This window comes from Panthera onca, chromosome A1 (genome assembly GCF_046562875.1).
Source record: "Panthera onca isolate mPanOnc1 chromosome A1, mPanOnc1 haplotype 2, whole genome shotgun sequence".
NCBI classification, from domain to species: Eukaryota; Metazoa; Chordata; class Mammalia; order Carnivora; family Felidae; genus Panthera; species Panthera onca.
In genome coordinates, this window is record NC_138339.1 from 148725466 (window position 1) to 148735441 (window position 9976).

Here is a 9976-nt window from a genome sequence, read left to right on the forward strand (position 1 = left end):
AAAAAAAAAAAAAAAATCAATGTTAGTTCTATCTCCCCTCAAACCCAATGCCATTTCTTCTTTTTGATACTTGGCTGTGCAGTAAGACACTTTTCTTAAGTTCTGCGTGTTAGAGTGGACGTAATTCTATATTTGTGACAGCCAAATATGCCCACCAGCCAAGTATGTTCCACAAAGGGACCCAGAGGACCTCCATCTACCAAAAAGAAAGAGGCACCACATCGTTGAGAAGTTGGGTGGCCATTCCTCTGGGGCCCAAACTGACAGAAGAAGATGTTGTAACAGAACCGGGCTCCCTGATAGCAATGGGATCTAGAGGATCCCACAGCAATAGGACCAGCTGGTAGCTCGGGCCTTTCAGAGGCCAGGAGGGAGGACCAGACTCACAGAGAGCTAGGGAGCTATGAATGGATCATGGTGTGGCCAGAGGCAAATGGCTGGGCAGCTGACGGGTTGGCTTCCTTTATACAACCGGAAGGACTCAAGGGATCGTTGGCCCAATGGCTGAGGGAAGCTGCCCCAAGACGAAGTCACAAAACATTACCTAGTTCCCAGACATGAGGCAGTTCTCAGGCTCAGAACCCCTTGTCCAGAGGAGAGACCGGATCTCATGAGGGAGGCCTCTCCTACATTGCTGTGAGGAATGCAGTAATGGTTGTCCTGGTCCTTCCCAGAGGGGCCTCCAGCCATTTATTTACTCAGAGAACTGTACATACCCCAGGGAAGAGGAATACCTGGCGTTGCTTTAGGATTGCCCTTGAACACAGGTGCCTTTGATACCAAGTCAAGTGTCATCAGGACTCTGGTTAGGTTAAGGGAGTAAAAGTAGGTACACAGTAAATGGAGTCCTGGCCCCAGGCCCAGCTCACAGTGGGATGGCTGGGTTCACAGCTCTGCCTGGTCATTTCCCTGGCCTTGATCTTCAATCAGAGTGGACACCCTTGCTTGTTGTAGAAACCTTCCATTGGTCAGGTGGAAACCTCCTGTGCCGGGAAAAGGGCTTTTGAATGGACTAGCTATGGTGGCGGGGGGGGGGGGGGGGGTGCGCGGGGAGGGGAGGTGCGGTGCTCTGCATGATGCCAGCAGCATGGCTCTGACTCACCGAGGCTGCTCTAGCTCTGTTACTACTGAATGTCCAGCCTGTCAGCAACAGAGACCAATGCCAAGCCTCTGAGCCCATCTCTTGAGACTAACTAGCCACTTACTTGGTAGTATGTTAGTCCCTCCCATGCTGGAAAGGGTGGTGATTCATCTTTATTTTTTTGTTCTTTTCTGGCTTTTCGTTTCGATATAATTTTACATTTGTGAAAAGAGAACAAAGATCTCAAAACACGCCAAGTTGTAGCAGACACAAAAGACCACGTATCATAGGAATATAGGAATGAATCCCTTTATGTGAAATGTCCAGAAAAGGCAAACCAGCAAAGACAGAAACAGATCAGTAGTGGCCTGGGGCTGGGACTTACTGGGGTGATGAAATTGCTCTAAAACCAGATCATGGTGATGCTCTGCACAACTGAGCAAATATACCAGAAGTTGAATTGTACATTTAAAATGGGTGAATTTTATAGCATGTAAATTATATACCTCAACAAAGTTGCTTTTTACAATAGTACAAAGAATGCTTAATACGGTTCACCCAGCTTCCTCATATGTTCATCTTTTACAACAGTATGATTTTTTTTTCTTTTTTCTTTTTTTTTAAGTCGGCTTCATGTCCAGCACAGACCCCAACATGGGGCCTGAACTCACAACCCCTGAGATCAAGACCTGGGTTGAGATCGAGTCAGATGCTTAACCAACCGAGCCACCCAGCACCCCAACAACAGTATAATTATTAAAAACAGGAAATTAGGGTACCTGGGTGGCTCAGTTGGTTAAGCATCCGACTTTGGCTCAGGTCATGATCTCGCAGTTCATAGGTTTGAGCCTTGCATCAGGTTCTGTGCTGACAGCACAGAGCCCACTTTCAATCTCCTGTCTCTCTCTCTCTCTCTCTCTCAAAAATAAACACAACAAAAGGTACACGTAAGGAACCAGATTAATGATAAGACTTTCCAAGGAAAGGATGTCATCCTCTTCCCTCTACCCTTCCTCTAGGAAGGGGTATACACCCCAGATCAGTGACTGGGACATGGGGCTGCGGCTCCAATAGGTAGGAGACGGGAGGGGGAGGGGCAACCCAAGGGTGGAAGTAGAAGTGGCCTAGAGGTGGCCCTGCTTGCTGTCACTCCAGAGACCCATTGGGAGAGCTTGTGCTTTCTGTCCTGAAACTTTAGGCTGTGTGCATCCAGAGACCCTGGCTCCCAAAGGGAGAACATACCCACCAGAAGACACAGCAGGAGTCCCATTAGGCTTTAAGTTACAGCTGCCTCCTGGGTCCTTTGAGCTCAGAGGAAGAGGCCAGGGTCCTGGCAAGAGGAGTTGACCTTGACCATTAAGGGAGGAGGGTGAGGTTCCACACTGGGGAGGCAGAGTGCATTCCACCCCGCTGACCCCATGCTGTGTCTCTTGGTATGATTTTGGTGGTGAGTGGACAGGTGCAGCCACCATGCATTGATAGTGCTGGATGACCAGGGGCTCAGACCCTTCCAGGTATATGGGTCTGGGTAGGTCTTGGTGACCCCTCCAGGTAAGCTGAAGTGCTAGCTGAGGGTGAGGGCAATCTAGACTGGGTGGTAGAAGACGGAGGTGATGAAGCCTGAAACCAGCTGTCGTGTGTTCCACCAGCCTTTTTTTCTTAAGTTTATTTATTTTGAGAGAGAGAGAGAGAGAGAGGAGGGGAGGGGTAGAGAGAGGGAAAGAGAGAGAGAATCCCAATCAGGTTCCGAGATATCAGTGCAGAGCCCAACATGGGGCTTGAACCCACGAACCATGAGATCATAACCTGAGCTGAGATGAAGAGTCCCATGCTCAACCCACTGAGCCACCCAGGCGCCCCGCCCACTAACCTTATTTTAAATTTCCCCAGGAAACGAGTCCTGAGTCTTAAGGTGCCACTTGCTGGGGGACTGAACTTACTGTATAAAGAGGGCCCAAAGGGGCGCCTGGGTGATGCAGGTCATGAGCTCAGGGTTGGTGAGTACCAGCCTCGCACTGGGTTCGCTGCTGAGAGTGTGGAACCCGCTTGGGATCCTCTGTCCCCCTCTCTTTGCCCCTCCCATGCTCGTACTCAATCTTGAAAATAAACATTTAAAATAAAAAAAATAAAGAGGATGAATGGTGCAAGGTGCGGACTCTAGGCGTCGCTGTGGTGCGCCCCCAGCGCTGCGGGCCGAAGCCAGAGGGATTCTCCCTGGGACTGGCGTTGACTAGGGAGCTTCGCAGCTCCACCTAACGTACCCTACGCAGGGCCGCCCGCTCTCAATGCCTGATCGCTTTGGGGGTGCCGAGGCCTGACCTGCCTCCCCAGTTCGGGGCCACCCAGTGGGCCGGCCCAGCTGCAGGGCCCCTTGGCAGCCGGGCTGCAGCCACATCACAGCTCAGCTGGCCGCCCTGCCCTGCTTTCGACCCGGACTTCTCCCACAAGCCATGCACGTTCTGGAGCCCAATCCCCAAATCCTGTTTCTGAGCAACTCGCTCAATGCAAACAGGAGGCTTTGCGTTTAAGTGTTTTGTTGAGAAGGTAAGTTTATCAGCGTTTCAGAGACTTCTTTCTGGTCCCCAAAATGGTCCCTTGAAGGCCCGCCCTCCTCTCTCTCGGAAGAGCATGAGGGAATGAAAACGGCTGTTTCCCGCCACTGTGGTCTACCACGATTCATGGGGCTTCTGGAAATGAGCAATTTCATTGTTGCGGGGTTTTTCCTTCTATCTGATTTTAAGCTATTTTAAGAGTGTTCGGTAGAGGGGGAGGGGCGCCTGGGTGGCTCTGTTGAGCACCAGACTCCGGCTCAGGTCCTGATCTCCGTGTTTCCAGGTTCCAGCCCCGGGTGGGGCTCTGTGCAGACAGCTCACAGCCTGGAGCCTGTAAATAAACAAAAAAAAAAAAAAAAAAGAAGATGGCAGCGTAGGAGGACGCTGGGCTCACCGCGCGTCCTGCTGATCACTTAGATTCCACCTATACCTGCCTAACTAACCCAGAAAACCACCAGAGGATTAGCAGAACAGAGTCTCCGGAGCCAAGCGCAGACGAGAGGCCCACGGAAGAGGGTAGGAAGGACGGTGAGGCGGTGCGCGCTCCACGGACTGGCGGGAGGGAGCTGGAGCGGAGGGGCGGCTCGCCGGCCAAGCAGAGCCCCCGAGTCTGGCTGGCAAAAGCGGAGGGGCCGGCTGGACTGTGTTCCGACAGCAAGCACGACTTAGCGTCTGGGAGGTCGTAAGTTAACAGCTCTGCTCAGAAAGCGGGAAGGCTGGAGGACAAAGGGAGGGAGAGTTGCTGAGCCCCCGGACAACAGAGCTCAGTTTGGTGGGGAACAAAGGCGCTGGTCAGCGCCATCTCCCCCCCTCCATCCCCCAGCCAAAATCCCAAAATAACCAGTTCCTGCCGGGAACTTGCTTGCTCCGCGCAAACACCCAACTCTGTGCTTCTGCGGAGCCACCCCTCCAGCAGCGGATCTGACTCCCTCCCGCTGCCACAGGGTCCCTCCTGAAGTGGATCACCTAAGGAGAAGCGAGCTAAGCCTGCCCCTCCTGCCCCCGTGCACCTTGCCTACCCACCCCAGCTAATACGCCAGATCCCCAGCACCACAAGCCTGGCAGTGTGCAAGTAGCCCAAACGGGCCACGCCACCCCACAGTGAATCCCGCCCCTAGGAGAGGGGAAGAGAAGGCACACACCAGTCTGACTGTGGCCCCAGCGGTGGTCTGGGGGCAGACATCAGGTCTGACTGCGGCCCCGCCCACCAACTCCAGTTTTACACCACAGCACAGGGGAAGTGCCCTGCAGGTCCTCACCACTCCAGGGACTATCCAAAATGACCAAACGGAAGAATTCCCCTCAGAAGAATCTCCAGGAAATAACAACAGCTAATGAACTGATCAAAAAGGATTTAAATAATATAACAGAAAGTGAATTTAGAATAATAGTCATAAAATTAATCGCTGGGCTTGAAAACAGTATAGAGGACAGCAGAGAATCTCTTGCTACAGAGATCAAGGGACTAAGGAACAGTCACGAGGAGCTGAAAAGCGCTTTAAACGAAATGCAAAACAAAATGAAAACGACGACAGCTCAGATTGAAGAGGCAGAGGAGATAATAGGTGAACTAGAAGATAAAGTTATGGAAAAAGAGGAAGCTGAGAGAAAGATAAAAAAATCCAGGAGTATGACGGGAAAATTAGAGAACTAAGTGATACACTAAAAAGAAATAATATATGCATAATTGCTATCCCAGAGGAGGAAGAGAGAGGGAAAGGTGCTGAAGGGGTACTTGAAGAAACTATAGCCGAGAACTTCCCTGAACTGGGGAAGGAAAAAGGCATTGAAATCCAAGAGGCACAGAGAACTCCCTTCAGACGTAACTTGAATCGGTCTTCTGCACAACATATCATAGTGAAACTGGCAAAATACAAGGATAAAGAGAAGATTCTGAAAGCAGCAAGGGATAAACGTGCCCTCACATATAAAGGGAGACCTATAAGACTCGTGACCGATCTCTCTTTTGAAACTTGGCAGGCCAGAAAGGATTGGCACGATATCTTCAGTGTGCTAAACAGAAAAAATATGCAGCCGAGAATCCTTTATCCAGCAAGTCTGTCATTTAGAATAGAAGGAGAGATAAAGGTCTTCCCAAACAAACAAAAACTGAAGGAATTTGTCACCACGAAACCAGCCCTACAAGAGATCCTAAGGGGGATCCTGTGAGACAAAGTACCAGAGACATCACTACAAGCATAAAACATACAGACATCACAATGACTCTAAACCCGTATCTTTCTATAATAACACTGAATGTAAATGGATTAAATGCGCCAACCAAAAGACATAGGGTATCAGAATGGATAAAAGAACAAGACCCATCTATTTGCTGTCTATAAGAGACTCATTTTAGATCTGAGGACACCTTTAGATTCAGAGTGAGGGGATGGAGAACTATTTATCATGCTACTGGAAGCCAAAAGAAAGCTGGAGTAGCCATACCTATATCAGACAAACTAGACTTTAAATTAAAGGCTGTAACAAGAGATGAAGAAGGGCATTATATAATAATTACAGGGTCTATCCATCAGGAAGAGCTAACAATTATAAATGTCTATGCACCGAATACCGGAGCCCCCAAATATATGAAACAATTACTCATAAACATAAGCAACCTTATTGATAAGAATGTGGTAATTGCAGGGGACTTTAACACCCCACTTACAGAAATGGATAGATCATCTAGACACATGGTCAATAAAGAAACAAGGGCCCTGAATGATACATTGGATCAGATGGACTTGACAGATATATTTAGAACTCTGCATCCCAAAGCAACAGAATATACTTTCTTCTCGAGTGCACATGCAACATTCTCCAAGATAGATCATATACTGGGTCACAAAACAGCCCTTCATAAGTTTACAAGAATTGAAATTATAGCATGCATACTTTCAGACCACAATGCTATGAAGCTTGAAATCAACCACAGGAAAAAGTCTGGAAAACCTCCAAAAGCATGGAGGTTAAAGAACACCCTACTAACGAATGAGTGCATCAACCAGGCAATTAGAGAAGAAATTTAAAAATATATGGAAACGAAAATGAAAATACAACAATCCAAACGCTTTGGGATGCAGCGAAGGCAGTCCTGAGAGGAAAATACATTGCAATCCAGGCCTATCTCAAGAAACAAGAAAAATCCCAAATACAAAATCTTAACAGCACACCTAAAGGAAATAGAAGCAGAACAGCAAAGGCAGCCTAAACCCAGCAGAAGAAGAGAAATAATAAAGATCAGAGCAGAAATAAACAATATAGAATCTAAAAAGACTGTAGAGCAGATCAACGAAACCAAGAGTTGGTTTTTTGAAAAAATAAACAAAATTGACAAACCTCTAGCCAGGCTTCTCAAAAAGAAAAGGGAGATGACCCAAATAGATAAAATCACGAATGAAAATGGAATTATTACAACCAATCCCTCAGAGATACAAACAATTATCAGGGAATACTATGAGAAATTATATGCCAACAAATTGGACAACCTGGAAGAAATGGACAAATTCCTAAACACCCACACTCTTCCAAAACTCAATCAGGAGGAAATAGAAAGCTTGAACAGACCCATAACCAGCGAAGAAATTGAATCGGTTATCAAAAATCTCCCAACAAATAAGAGTCCAGGACCAGATAGCTTCCCAGGGGAGTTCTACCAGACGTTTAAAGCAGAGATAATACCTATCCTTCTCAAGCTATTCCAAGAAATAGAAAGGGAAGGAAAACTTCCAGACTCATTCTATGAAGCCAGTATTACTTTGATTCCTAAACCAGACAGAGACCCAGTAAAAAAAGAGAACTACAGGCCAATATCCCTGATGAATATGGATGCAAAAATTCTCAATAAGATACTAGCAAATCGAATTCAACGGCATATAAAAAGAATTATTCACCATGATCAAGTGGGATTCATTCCTGGGATGCAGGGCTGGTTCAACATTCGCAAATCAATCAACGTGACACATCACATTAATAAAAAAAAAGAGAAGAACCATATGATCCTGTCAATCGATGCAGAAAACGCCTTTGACAAAATCCAGCACACTTTCTTAATAAAAACCCTTGAGAAAGTCGGGATAGAAGGAACATACTTAAAGATCATAAACGCCATTTATGAAAAGCCCACAGCTAACATCATCCTCAACAGGGAAAAACTGAGAGCTTTTTCCCTGAGATCAGGAACACGACAGGGATGCCCACTCTCACCACTGTTGTTTAACATAGTGCTGGAAGTTCTAGCATCAGCAGACAACAAAAGGAAATCAAAGGCATCAAAATTGGCAAAGATGAAGTCAAGCTTTCGCTTTTTGCAGATGACATGATATTATACATGGAAAATCCGATAGACTCCACCAAAAGTCTGCTAGAACTGATACATGAATTCAGCAAAGTCGCAGGATACAAAATCAATGTGCAGAAATCAGTTGCATTCTTATACACTAACAATGAAGCAACAGAAAGACAAATAAAGAAACTGATCCTATTCACAATTGCACCAAGAAGCATAAAATACCTAGGAATAAATCTAACCAAAGATGTAAAAGATCTGTATGCTGAAAACTATAGAAAGCTTACGAAAGTAATTGAAGAAGATATAAAGAAATGGAAAGACATTTCCTGCTCATGGATTGGAAGAATAAATATTGTCAAAATGTCAATACTACCCAAAGCTATCTACACATTCAATGCAATCCCAAACAAAATTGCACCAGCATTCTTCTCGAAACTAGAACAAGCAATCCTAAAATTCATATGGAACCACAAAAGGCCCCGAATAGCCAAAGTAATTCTGAAGAAGACCAAAGCAGGAGGCATCACAATCCCAGACTTTAGCCTCTACTACAAAGCTGTCATCAAGACAGCATGGTATTGGCACAAAAACAGACACATAGACCAATGGAATAGAATAGAAACCCCAGAACTAGACCCACAAACGTATGGCCAACTCATCTTTGACAAAGCAGGAAAGAACATCCAATGGAAAAAAGTCTCTTTAACAAATGGTGCTGGGAGAACTGGACAGCAACATGCAGAAGGTTGAAACTAGACCACTTTCTCACACCATTCACAAAAATAAACTCAAAATGGATAAAGGACCTGAGTGTGAGACAGGAAACCATCAAAACCCTAGAGGAGAAAGCAGGAAAAGATCTCTCTGACCTCAGCCGTAGCAATCTCTTACTCGACACATCCCCAAAGGCAAGGGAATTAAAAGCAAAAGTGAATTACTGGGACCTTATGAAGATAAAAAGCTTCTGCACAGCAAAGGAAACAACCAACAAAACTAAAAGGCAACCAATGGAATGGGAAAAGATATTTGCAAATGACATATCGGACAAAGGGCTAGTATCCAAAATCTATAAAGAGCTCACCAAACTCCACACCCGAAAAACAAATAACCCAGTGAAGAAATGGGCAGAAAACATGAATAGACACTTCTCTAAAGAAGACATCTGGATGGCCAACAGGCACATGAAAAGATGTTCAATGTCGCTCCTTATCAGGGAAATACAAATCAAAACCACACTCAGATATCACCTCACGCCAGTCAGAGTGGCCAAAATGAACAAATCGGGAGACTATAGATGCTGGGGAGGATGTGGAGAAACGGGAACCCTCTTGCACTGTTGGTGGGAATGCAAATTGGTGCAGCCGCTCTGGAAAGCAGTGTGGAGGTTCCTCAGAAAATTAAAAATAGACCTACCCTATGACCCAGCAATAGCACTGCTAGGAATTTACCCAAGGGATACAGGAGTACTGATGCATAGGGGCACTTGCACCCCAATGTTTATAGCAGCACTCTCAACAGTAGCCAAATTATGGAAAGAGCCTAAATGTCCATCAACTGATGAATGGGTAAAGAAATTGTGGTTTATGTACACAATGGAATACTACGTGGCAATGAGAAAGAATGAAATATGGCCCTTTGTAGCAACGTGGATGGAACTGGAGAGTGTGATGCTAAGTGAAATAAGCCATACAGAGAAAGACAGATACCATATGGTTTCACTCTTATGTGGATCCTGAGAAACTTAACAGAAACCCATGGGGGAGGGGAAGGGGAAAAAAAAAAAAAAAAGAGGTTAGAGTGGGAGAGAGCCTAAGCATAAGAGACTGTTAAAAACTGAAAACAAACTGAGGGTTGATGGGGGGTGGGAGGGAGGGGAGGGTGGGTGATGCGTATTGAGGAGGGCACCTTTTGGGATGAGCACTGGGTGTTGTATGGAAACCAATTTGACAATAAATTTCATATATTAATAGTGACAAAAAAAAAAAAAAAAGATTGTCAGGATGAGGGGTGCTGGCTGGCTCAATCGGCAGAGCATGCAACTCTCAATCTTGG